The following is a 12,500-nucleotide window of genomic DNA, read 5'->3' as shown; positions in this document are numbered from 1 at the left end:
GACGCAGTTCGGACTTGGCACTTTTCGGCTGTGCCTGGCTGGCGGCCCACTCACTCGATCGCCATGTCTGTTTGCCACAGTTTTCCCGGTGGTGCCGCACCCGGGCTCGCCCCGGCAGACGCGTTTTTTTTTTTCTTTCGCCCCGGCTGACGCAGTTTTCGCGCCGCCCCGGCTGACGCGGTTTCGTGCCGCCCCGGCAGACGCGGTTTTTTGCGCCGCCCCGGCTGACGCGGTTTTTGCCGCCCCGGCTGACGCAGTTCGGACTTAGCACTTTTTGGCTGAGCCTGGCTGGTGGCCCACTCACTCGATCGCCATGTCTGTTAGCCACAGTTTTCCCGGTGGTGCCGCACCCGGGCTCGCCCCGGCTGACGCAGTTTTCGCGCCGCCCCGGCTGACGCGGTTTCGTGCCGCCCCGGCAGACGCGGTTTTCGCGCCGCCCCGGCTGACGCGGTTTTTGCCGCCCCGGCTGACGCAGTTCGGACTTAGCACTTTTCGGCTGTGCCTGGCTGGCGGCCCACTCACTCGATCGCCATGTCTGTTTGCCACAGTTTTCCCGGTGGTGCCGCACCCGGGCTCGCCCCGGCTGACGCAGTTTTCGCGCCGCCCCGGCTGACGCGGTTTCGTGCCGCCCCGGCAGACGCGGTTTTCGCGCCGCCCCGGCTGACGCGGTTTCGTGCCGCCCCGGCAGACGCGGTTTTTTGCCGCCCCAGCTGACGCAGTTCGGACTTAGCACTTTTTGGCTGAGCCTTGCTGGCGGCCCACTCACTCGATCGCCATGTCTGTTTGCCACAGTTTTCCCGGTGGTGCCGCACCCGGGCTCGCCCCGGCAGACGCGTTTTTTTTTTCTTTCGCCCCGGCTGACGCAGTTTTCGCGCCGCCCCGGCAGACGCGGTTTTCGCGCCGCCCCGGCAGACGCGGTTTTTTGCGCCGCCCCGGCTGACGCGGTTTTTTGCCGCCCCGGCTGACGCAGTTCGGACTTGGCACTTTTTGGCTGAGCCTGGCTGGCGGCCCACTCACTCGATCGCCATGTCTGTTTGCCACAGTTTTCCCGGTGGTGCCGCACCCGGGCTCGCCCCGGCTGACGCAGTTTTCGCGCCGCCCCGGCTGACGCGGTTTCGTGCCGCCCCGGCAGACGCGGTTTTTTGCGCCGCCCCGGCTGACGCGGTTTTTTGCCGCCCCGGCTGACACGGTTCGGACTTTGCACTTTTCGGCTGTGCCTGGCTGGCGGCCCACTCACTCGATCGCCATGTCTGTTTGCCACAGTTTTCCCGGTGGTGCCGCACCCGGGCTCGCCCCGGCAGACGCGTTTTTTTTTTTTTCTTTCGCCCCGGCTGACGCAGTTTTCGCGCCGCCCCGGCTGACGCGGTTTCGTGCCGCCCCGGCAGACGCGGTTTTTTGCGCCGCCCCGGCTGACGTGGTTTTTGCCGCCCCGGCTGACGCAGTTCGGACTTTGCACTTTTTGGCTGAGCCTGGCTGGCGGCCCACTCACTCGATCGCCATGTCTGTTTGCCACAGTTTTCCCGGTGGTGCCGCACCCGGGCTCGCCCCGGCAGACGCGTTTTTTTTTTTTCCTTCGCCCCGGCAGACGTGGTTCCCCCCCCCCCCCTCCGTCTTTCTTTTTGTTTTTTTTTTCGCCGCGGCTGAAGTGGATTTTTCGGTGCCTCGACGCCCCGGTAGTCGCGGTTTTTCCGTTTCCGCACGGCCCCGGCTGACGCTGCTCGGTCACAGTCGCCTTTTGTGGTGATTGCAGACTTCTTGAGCGCGGGTGTTTTTTTTTTTGTTGTTGTTGTTGTTTTATTACGCATTCGCTCCAGCAGACGCTGTTTAGACTTTTTGTTTCCTCTTTTATCCTGCGACGAGGTGACGAGGTTTATTCGGTGCCCCGCCGCCCCGGCTGAAGTGATTTTTCCTGTCCCGTGCCGCCCCGGCTGACGCGGTTGGGACTTCGCGTTTGTTCGGCCGCCACGGGTTTTGGCGCACTCGCTCGGTTGCTTGTTGTTGCCACTTGTTGCGAACCCAGGTTTCTTGAGCGAGCGCGGGCGTTTTTTCTTCCTTTCTTTCTTTGTTCTATGTGTTAGCGAATCGGCCTTTAATATCACACGAGGACTCACAACCAACAATTTTCAGTTTGAAGTGTAAAAAATCTGCAGGTGTTGACGTAACTGACTTGCCCCGTACCCTTGAGTACATCCATGAAGTTCTCGTAGTACTACTAAATCGCATTATTCCAAGTGGAGAAATTCCCATAAACTTGCAAACCTCTACACGAAAATCGGTGCGCGTGATAAAGTTGAAAATTATCGTCCGATATCAAATGTGCCTTCTATAACACAAATTCTAGGAAAAAAAAAAAAAAAACACTTGTTCGCCGTTTTCTGCGCCGTGACTGGCAGCACTCCGGCGAAGCGAAACGGGGTCGATTCGAGCACGATATCGGCGTCTTTCGACGTGCTCGCCGGCGACCGTCGCACGAGTACGTCGCACGAGCGCGTCTGCCGGGGCGCCGTTTGCGAAGCCGACGCAAAAGTGGGAACCGCCGCTCGGATGATCGCCGCTTTCGGCAGAGTGAGTGTTGGCACTCCGGGGAAGCGAAACAGCGTGAATGCGCCCACGAAATCGGCGTATTTTGAAGTGCCCGCCGGCGACCGTCGCACGAGTACGGTAAACCGCGTCAGCCGGGGCGTAGTTCGGGACGCCGACGAAAAAGTGGGAAGCGCAACTCGGATCTTCGCCGTTTTTGCAGGAGTGAGTGGCGGCCCTCCTGCGAGACCAAGAAGCATCGATTCGTGCACGAATTCGGCGCCTTTCGACGTGATCGCCGGCGACCGTCGCTCGAGTAGGGCAAACCGCGTCTGCCGGGGCGGGCTTCGGGACGCCGATGCGAAAGTGGGAAACGCTGCTCGGATGTTCGCCGTTTTTGGCCGAGTGAGTGCTGGCACACGGGCGAAGCCAAACGGGGCCGATTACGGCACGATATCGGCGTCTTTCGACGTGCCCGCCGGCGACCGTCGCACGAGTACGGTAAACCGCGTCAGCCCGGGCGGAGTTCGGGACGCCGATGCGAAAGTGGAGAACGCCGCTCGGATCTTCGCCGTTTTTGGAGGAGTGAGTGGCGGCACTCCGGAGAAGCCAAGGAGCGCCAATTAGCGCACGATATCGGCGTCTTTCGACGCGCTCGCCGGCGACCGTCGCACGAGTAGGGCAAACCGCGTCTGCCGGGGCGGGGTTTACGACGCCGACGCAAAAGTGGGAACCGCCGCTCGGATGTTGGCCGTTTTTGGCAGAGTGAGTGCTGGCACTCCGGCGACGCGAAAGAGCGCGAATGCGCCCACGAAAGTGGCGTATTTGGACGTGCGTGACGGCGACCGCTGCAGGAGTACGAAAAACCACGTCAGCCGGGGCGAGCGACACACGGCGGTCTGGGTGCTTATCGCTGCTATTATAGGGGCACCCCGGCAGACGCAGAAAAAAAAAAAAAAATTTTCGACCTTCTTTTTTGCTGGTCGAGCTCGGGTAACCCAGGTCGCAATGGGAGCCGCGCACGAAAGCGGCGTCGCGAGACGCGTTCGCGGTCGCTAGTCGCACGAGCTCGGCAACCGCGTCAGCCGGCGCGGAGTTCGGGATGCCGACGGCTAAGTGGGTACCGCTGCTCGGATGTTCGCCGTTTTTAGCCGAGTGAGTGCTGGCACTCCGGTGAAGCCAAGGAGCGCCAATTCGTGCACGATATCGGCGTCTTTCGACGTGCCCGCCGGCCACCGCCGCACGAGTACGGCAAACCGCGTCTGCCGGGGCGGGGTTCGCGACGCGTACGCAATAGTGGGAACCGTCGCTCGGATGTTCGTCGACTTTGGCCGAGCGAGTGCTGGCACTCCGGCGAAGCGAAACGGGGCCGATTCGGGCACGATATCGGCGTATTTCGACGTGCTCGCCGGCGACCGTCGCACGAGTACGGCAAAGCGCGTCTGCCGGGGCGAGGTTTGCGACGCCGACGAAAAAGTGGGAAGCGCCGCTCGGATCTTCGCCGTTTTTGCAGGAGTGAGTGGCGGCCCTCCTGCGAGACCAAGAAGCATCGACTCGCGCACGATATCGGTGTCTTTCGACGTGCCCGCCGGCCACCGCCGCACGAGTACGGCAAACCGCGTATGCCGGGGCGGGGTTGGCGACGCCGACGCAAAAGTGGGAACCGCCACTAGGATGTTCGCCGTTTTTGGCAGAGTGAGTGCTGGCACTCCGGCGAAGCGAAAGAGCGCGAATGCGCCCACGAAAGTGGCGTGTTTGGACGTGCTTGACGACGACCACCGCAGGAAAACGAAAAACCACGTCAGCCGGGGCGAGCGACCCATGGCGGTCTGGGTGCTTATCGCTGCTATTATAGGGGCACCCCGGCAGACGCAAAAAAAAAAAAAAAATTTTTTTCGACATTCTTTTTTGCTCGTCGACCTCGGGTGACCCAGGTCGCAGTGGGAGCCGCGCACGAAAGCGGCGTCGCGAGACGGCTTCGCGGTCGCTAGTCGCACGAGCTCGGCAACCGCGTCTGCCGGGGCGGAGTTCGGGACGCCGACGGCTAAGTGGGAACCGCCGCTCGGATGTTCGCCGTTTGTGGCCGAGTGAGTGCTGGCACTCCGGCGAAGCCAAACGGGGCCGATTCCGGCACGATATCGGCGTCTTTCTACGTGCTCGCCGGCGACCGTCGCACGAGTACGGCAAAGTGCGTCTGCCGGGGCGGGGTTTGCGACGCGTACGCAATAGTGAGAACCGTCGCTCGGATGTTCGTCGTCTTTCGCCGAGCCAGTGCTGGCAATCCGGCGAAGCCGAACGGAGCCGATTCGGGCACGATATCGGCGTCTTTCCACGTGCTCGCCGGCGACCGTCGCACGAGTACGGTAAACCGCGTCAGCCGGGGCGGAGTTCGGGACGCCGATGCGAAAGTGGGAAGCGCCGCTCGGATCTTCGCCGTTTTTGGAGGAGTCAGTGGCGGCACTCCGGTGAAGCCAAGGTGCGCCAATTCGCGCACGATATCGGCGTCTTTCGACGTGCCCGCCGGCCACCGTCGCACGAGTACGGCAAACCTCGTCTGCCGGGGCGGGGTTTGCGACGCCGACGCAAAAGTGGGAACCGCCGCTCGGATGTTCGCCGTTTTTGGCAGAGTGAGTGCTGGCACTCCGGCGAAGCGAAAGAGCGCGAATGCGCCCACGAAAGTGGCGTGTTTGGACGTGCTTGACGACGACCACCGCAGGAAAACGAAAAACCACGTCAGCCGGGGCGAGCGACCCATGGCGGTCTGGGTGCTTATCGCTGCTATTATAGGGGCACCCCGGCAGACGCAAAAAAAAAAAAAATTTTTTTCGACATTCTTTTTTGCTCGTCGACCTCGGGTGACCCAGGTCGCAGTGGGAGCCGCGCACGAAAGCGGCGTCGCGAGACGGCTTCGCGGTCGCTAGTCGCACGAGCTCGGCAACCGCGTCTGCCGGGGCGGAGTTCGGGACGCCGACGGCTAAGTGGGAACCGCCGCTCGGATGTTCGCCGTTTGTGGCCGAGTGAGTGCTGGCACTCCGGCGAAGCCAAACGGGGCCGATTCCGGCACGATATCGGCGTCTTTCTACGTGCTCGCCGGCGACCGTCGCACGAGTACGGCAAAGTGCGTCTGCCGGGGCGGGGTTTGCGACGCGTACGCAATAGTGAGAACCGTCGCTCGGATGTTCGTCGTCTTTCGCCGAGCCAGTGCTGGCACTCCGGCGAAGCCGAACGGAGCCGATTCGGGCACGATATCGGCGTCTTTCCACGTGCTCGCCGGCGACCGTCGCACGAGTACGGTAAACCGCGTCAGCCGGGGCGGAGTTCGGGACGCCGATGCGAAAGTGGGAAGCGCCGCTCGGATCTTCGCCGTTTTTGGAGGAGTCAGTGGCGGCACTCCGGTGAAGCCAAGGTGCGCCAATTCGCGCACGATATCGGCGTCTTTCGACGTGCCCGCCGGCCACCGTCGCACGAGTACGGCAAACCTCGTCTGCCGGGGCGGGGTTTGCGACGCCGACGCAAAAGTGGGAACCGCCGCTCGGATGTTCGCCGTTTTTGGCAGAGTGAGTGCTGGCACTCCGGCGAAGCGAAAGAGCGTGAATGCGCCCACGAAAGTAGCGTATTTGGACGTGCTTGACGGCGACCGCCGCAGGAGTACGAAAAACCACGTCAGCCGGGGCGAGCGACCCACGGCGGTCTGGGTGCTTATCGCTGCTATTATAGGGGCACCCCGGCAGACGCAGAAAGAAAAAAAAAATGGGGACATGGCGTGCGTCACCGTGCGGCTTCGCAGCGTTGCCGAAGTCGCCGAGCCCTTCGACTGAGCCGAACGGCGGACAGGGAACGTTGGTCGGCCGTTCTAACCTGTCGGTGCCACGCCGAGACGTCGTTAAGGAAAACCGCGTCGTGGGCCTCTACGACGCCGTCGAGTCGTTGTACGTTTGGTGTCCAGCGTGTCGGCGGCGAGTAGCGGACACGTCGTTCACGACTTCGGTCTTTCGCAGTCGACGCGAACTTGCGGAGAGTCGTGGTGCCTCACGTTTTCGGCAGAAACCGCGGCGGAATTTTCCCGTGCGTGCGCGCACGACCTCGGTGCTGTGCCGTCAGCGTAGTGTTGCACAAACTCGTGGCCTACCCAAGGTGCGGTACGTTTGCGGCCGTATCCTCGGTGGGAATTTCGTGAGTAGGGTCGCAAATTCTACGACCTCGGCGGGTTTGAGAGCGACGTAGACTTGTGGCACGCTCAACATGCCACACGTTTCGGGGCACACCCGCGGTGAAATTTTCTCGAGTACGCTCGTATTAGGGCCCAAGGAGGTCTGGGTACTTATCGCTGCTATTATGTGGGGGTTCTCGTGAGCGGCGTACGCGAAAGCGACCGGGTGTCTGATATGCGGCGGGCTTCGGCCTCGTCAAGCGTGTCCTCGGGTCTGCTCCAGGGGAATCCACGGCAGTCGTCTGCAGCCTCATCCGCTTGATGCGTTAGGGGCTGGTTGTCGGACGGTGCCGTTTTACCACGATATCGAGGTGTGTTCCGTGTCGTCCTCGGGCGATTCAGATGCGAAAGCGCCGAAGACGCGGGCGTGACCCGTCGTCTGGCGGCTTTGCAGTCTCGGCTCCGTTGCTAGTTCCGGCCGGTCCACCGACAGTGCAGCGGGCTTGGGCAACCCGCACGGCGCGACCGAGTCGATGCAACGAAAAAGAGCGAGCATGAACGTGCTTCTTGCCGCACGGCTCCCACTCGTCTTTCGGGAAGGTTGTGCCGTAGCGAGCTCGAACGCCGTCATCTCGGAGTGCAAAATAAGCGTGTTGGGGCGCCTGAAGGTGGCCTCCGCCGCACACAGACTGCGTCCGGCCCGCCGAGGGCGAGGACGGACGCGCAGTCGAACGATTACCTGGTTGATCCTGCCAGTAATCATATGCTTGTCTCAAAGATTAAGCCATGCATGTCTAAGTACATGCCGAAATAAGGCGAAACCGCGAATGGCTCATTAAATCAGTTATGGTTCCTTAGATCGTTTCTTCCTACTTGGATAACTGTGGCAATTCTAGAGCTAATACATGCAGTGAGCCTGGAGCCCTTTGGGTAACGGGTGCTTTTATTAGACCAAGATCGATCGGGTTTCGGCCCGTATTGTGTGGTGACTCTGGATAACTTTGTGCTGATCGCATGGCCACGAGCCGGCGACGTTTCTTTCAAGTGTCTGCCTTATCAACTTTCGATGGTAGGTTACTTGCTTACCATGGTTGTTACGGGTAACGGAGAATCAGGGTTCGATTCCGGAGAGGGAGCCTGAGAAACGGCTACCACATCCAAGGAAGGCAGCAGGCGCGCAAATTACCCACTCCCGGCACGGGGAGGTAGTGACGAAAAATAACAATACGGGACTCTTTTGAGGCCCCGTAATTGAAATGAGTACACTCTAAATCCTTTAACGAGGATCAATTGGAGGGCAAGTCTGGTGCCAGCAGCCGCGGTAATTCCAGCTCCAATAGCGTATACTAAAGCTGCTGCGGTTAAAAAGCTCGTAGTTGGATCTCAGTTCCAGACGAGTAGTGCATCTACCCGATGCGACGGCTCGGACTGAACATCATGCCGGTTCTTTCTTGGTGCACTTCATTGTGTGCCTCGAGATGGCCGGTGCTTTTACTTTGAAAAAATTAGAGTGCTCAACGCAGGCGAGTCGCCTGAATAAACTTGCATGGAATAATAGAACAAGACCTCGTTTCTGTTCTGTTGGTTTTTGGAATACGAGGTAATGATTAAGAGGGACGGACGGGGGCATTCGTATTGCGGCGCTAGAGGTGAAATTCTTGGACCGTCGCAAGACGAACTACTGCGAAAGCATTTGCCAAGAATGTTTTCATTGATCAAGAACGAAAGTCAGAGGTTCGAAGGCGATCAGATACCGCCCTAGTTCTGACCATAAACGATGCCAACCAGCGATCCGCCTGAGTTACTCAAATGACTCGGCGGGCAGCTTCCGGGAAACCAAAGTATTTGGGTTCCGGGGGAAGTATGGTTGCAAAGCTGAAACTTAAAGGAATTGACGGAAGGGCACCACCAGGAGTGGAGCCTGCGGCTTAATTTGACTCAACACGGGAAAACTTACCCGGCCCGGACACTGGGAGGATTGACAGATTGAGAGCTCTTTCTTGATTCGGTGGATGGTGGTGCATGGCCGTTCTTAGTTGGTGGAGCGATTTGTCTGGTTAATTCCGATAACGAACGAGACTCTAGCCTATTAAATAGGTGCGGGGTTCCCAGCACCTTACAACCTTCTTAGAGGGACAAGCGGCTCCTAGCCGCACGAAACAGAGCAATAACAGGTCTGTGATGCCCTTAGATGTCCGGGGCCGCACGCGCGCTACACTGAAGGAAGCAGCGTGTCTTTATCCCTGTCTAAAAAGACTGGGTAACCCGTGGAACTTCTTTCGTGATTGGGATAGGGGCTTGCAATTGTTCCCCTTGAACGAGGAATTCCCAGTAAGCGCGAGTCATAAGCTCGCGTTGATTACGTCCCTGCCCTTTGTACACACCGCCCGTCGCTACTACCGATTGAATGATTTAGTGAGGTCTTCGGACCGATGTCCGGCGCGGCCTTTCGGTTGCGCCGGTCTGTTGGAAAGATGACCAAACTTGATCATTTAGAGGAAGTAAAAGTCGTAACAAGGTTTCCGTAGGTGAACCTGCGGAAGGATCATTAACGGATTGTGAAGGGTGAGCGCCTCAGCTGCGTCTGCGCCCGACACTTTCTGCCGCTGACCCCGTTTGGACGCGGGGTCGGCTTTTCCCCACGGGGCTGCCTGAATGTGGAGCGGCACCCCGTGACAAATTGTTGCGCCCAGCGGACGCCAACACCGCGACCTTGGACGGTCGGCCAGGTGGCGGACGCGGGTACAAACGGCGCAACGCACTCATAGGTCGGCTTTCGACCCGCCACTGCACCGTGGCTCGAAGCGCTCGAAATGCGCGACCCGACCGCTGCGGGACCGCCTAGTACTGTAAACAGGAGCGGCGGAGCGCGAACGGCGAGTCGTGGTTACGTCGGTAGAAGGCGAGGCTGCGCGTTCCCGAAACGCCAGCCGAGTGCCCTCCCGACCGTTCGAGCGTGCAAGAACGAGACCCGACAATCGCGCGGCGACTGCCAAGTACGAGAGGAACGGCACAAGCGTCGGCGGTCGGTCAAGGAACTGGCGATGTGACGGGTCCGCTGTGCACCAGTGCATACCGTCCCGCCGTCCGCGGCAAGCGCCTCCGCGTCCTCGGGTGACGGAGGCTGCCGGTCGGTTCTTGCAGGCGAGGGATCTCGCTGGCACCGGTTCGCGTTGACGCGCGGCCGGTCATGGCACGGCGATGCGACGGCCGAGGTGCGCAGTACTCGATGGAGGAACCGCACGCTCCGATGACCGTCCCGCCCTCCGCGGCGTATGCGTACCGACCGTAATGGTTGCAGCAGCGCCGGCCGGCTTTTGAATTCGCCACACGAAACACGGTGCGAGATCGCGGTTAGGGGAGCGTCGACGTTGCCAGGCGTTTTGCTTGCTGCCGAGGGAAAGGCGGCACGGCCACGTCGCGCTCGTCGCGATTAGCGGGTCTGCGCGCTTTGGGAAGGTGCCGCAACGACTTGCCGAAAGAGGAAGCACGGAAGAACGAGGGACTTGGACGTCCCGACAATTGAACGCACTTGCGGCCAGGCCCTTGCTGGCTTCGTTCTTCCGCCTCGAGTAGGCTCGTACGCGGCTCCGGCGCCGAAAGTGGTCCTTGGCACCGACTTCGGTGGACGTGGGAAGTGCCGCGCAAGTACGGCGCGCCTGGCTCCACCTGTTGGCTAAAGTAGGCAGCCGGATCGGCATTTTGGTGTGCGGTGGCAAACCGTGGATGCGAAAAAAGCTTGTGCGATTTCGTGGAACAAAAAGCGGGGGTCCCCCTTTTTATGCGGAGGAGACCGACCCGCCCGCCGTGGTGAACCGCGACGCCACGGTAAAAACGGGAGAGGCTTGTCGATGGGACCGTGCATCCCGCGCTCCACGGAGGCCGGGAGGCGGCCGCCCGAGGAAATGTGTAGCCGTCGAGGCCCGCATCTGCGTGCACTCTTATCCAAATGGGTGTACCGCAGGCATTTTCTGGTTAGGCGGGCCAATGAGAGCGAGCACACAACGATACCTACGGGTCCGGCTTGGAGAACCGGCTTCGACGCCTCCCGAGTATTTATAGAGGGGTGGACCACGAAAGCACTCGCAAGTAGCGGAAGCGAAACGCCGTTCGAAACACACCGTTTGCTCGATTTGCGGCAGCCGAAAAAGGCGCGGCAGAGTTTTGGAGTCCAAGCGTGCGCTGAAAAGCGCCCTTCTTGGCCACTGTTTGGCCGAGTGCCAGAAACGTTTGGTTTTGACTGTACGGAATTGAACAAACACTTTTTCACGACTCTAAGCGGTGGATCACTCGGTTCTCGGGTCGATGAAGAACGCAGCCAGCTGCGAGACTTGGTGTGAATTGCAGGACACACTGAGCACTGATTCTTTGAACGCACATTGCGGCCTTGGGTCTTCCCTTGGCTTCGTCTGTCTGAGGGTCGGATCACATATCAAGAGAGCCTTCGGCGCACAAGGGAACGTGAGCCGTCGACTCGTTTTGACCGCGTCGGCAACACGGACAGCACGCTGAACACCTCACAGCGAGCGCCAACAGCGGCCACTCAAGGGCGAGACGGTGGCGACCGTCGTGCCAGAGCCCAACCGAAACGGGGGCGACCGACTGCATTGAGGATGTGGCACCTCGTTGAGACCGCCGCAGGACTTCGAGTCGGAAGGAAGCCTGCAGGGAAAGTGCGGTCGAGGTTGCGTACTCCTCTCTGCGACCGGGCGCGCAAGAGCTGCGAGAGCCACGGACGCGCAACTTTAACGCACGGTAAACACGAGGAGCGAAAGCCGGCCAGCAAAGCTTCTCCAGCCGTGCGCAAAGTGCGCGAGATCGCAGCCTTGCGTTGCGCTTGTTGCCCTCGAAGTAAGCAGGGTGTCCCGTAGACCGGGCGCTCGAACACGCTGCGGGGCCGTGCCTCCTCCAGGCTTTGCCGCGCGAACAGGGAACGTTCGCGCGCAAAGCGCAGGGAGGTGAGGAGGCTGCGCCCGACGTTTGCGGTTCGCTGCGTACGCGGTTGATGCGGAGAGCACGGCGCGACGACTTGCCGCGAAGCGGAAAAAGTCTCCCGCACGAGTTGGCGAAACGTTGGCGAAGCTTAAGGCGTTCTCGTCGTAGTCCGCCGTCGGTCTAAGTGCTTCGCAGTTCCCGTCCCGTTCAAAAAACTGGGCCACTCCAGTTGGGGCGGGGGCGACGCTACACGAGACGATGCCTCTCGCCAGGCTGCGTGGCTGCCCTTGCGGCGGCGGCGACTGGCCTCGGCGGTGTTTGGGCTTTCGACACGGTCGTTTATCACGCAACTGCTCGGACGACGCACGCGCGCAGCGGAATGCCGCTTGCCAGCCTTGTGAAGATGTGACCCTGTACAGGGTTGCGGGCGCACTTGGTAGGGCGTCGTACTCGGTTCGCGATGGGTTTACGAACGTGTCCCGTCACTTCCACGTCACACCGGTTGTGCGCCGCACGCGTGCAGCGGGGAAGCCGATTGCCAGCCTTGTGAAGAAGTGGCCCTGTACAGGGTTGCGGGCGCACTTGGTAGGGCGAGCGCACGCGGTCGTGCAGGAAGTTGATGGAAGCGAATGTATCCGCTGTCGACCTCAGATCAGGCGAGACAACCCGCTGAATTTAAGCATATCACTAAGCGGAGGAAAAGAAACCAACAGGGATTCCCCGAGTAGCTGCGAGCGAAACGGGACCGAGCCCAGCACCGAATCCCCCGTCCTTGCAGGCGGTCGGGAAATGTGGTGTATGGGAGGCGACGTTCTCGGGTGTTTGCGACGGTGCAAGTCCCCCTGACAGGGGCTTGTCCCAGAGTGGGTGCCAGGCCCGTCTCCGCCGTTGCGCG

At 60.6% G+C, this 12,500-nt stretch overlaps 3 non-coding genes across 3 annotated transcripts in view; all 3 read left to right on the top strand.

Moving 5' to 3' along the window:
- Positions 1 to 7,406: 7,406 nt before the first annotated feature.
- On the top strand, positions 7,407 to 9,221 carry LOC142794011 (small subunit ribosomal RNA). The gene has a single exon (XR_012892000.1). It is a non-coding gene; the product is annotated as a small subunit ribosomal RNA (ribosomal RNA).
- A 1,719-nt stretch (positions 9,222 to 10,940) lies between these two features.
- On the top strand, positions 10,941 to 11,093 carry LOC142794023 (5.8S ribosomal RNA). Its single transcript, XR_012892008.1, has one exon. It is a non-coding gene; the product is annotated as a 5.8S ribosomal RNA (ribosomal RNA).
- A 1,154-nt stretch (positions 11,094 to 12,247) lies between these two features.
- LOC142794013 (large subunit ribosomal RNA) overlaps positions 12,248 to 12,500 on the top strand; it is a 3,958-nt gene continuing 3,705 nt past the window's right edge. The window contains exon 1 of the ribosomal RNA XR_012892002.1: positions 12,248 to 12,500. This exon is cut by the window's right edge and continues 3,705 nt beyond it. This is a non-coding gene — a ribosomal RNA (large subunit ribosomal RNA).

The sequence above is a fragment of the Rhipicephalus microplus genome, unplaced genomic scaffold, assembly GCF_043290135.1.
Source record: "Rhipicephalus microplus isolate Deutch F79 unplaced genomic scaffold, USDA_Rmic scaffold_361, whole genome shotgun sequence".
NCBI lineage: Eukaryota > Metazoa > Arthropoda > Arachnida > Ixodida > Ixodidae > Rhipicephalus > Rhipicephalus microplus.
Note: the sequence above shows the minus strand (reverse complement) of the source record. Positions and strands in the feature narration are given on the sequence as shown.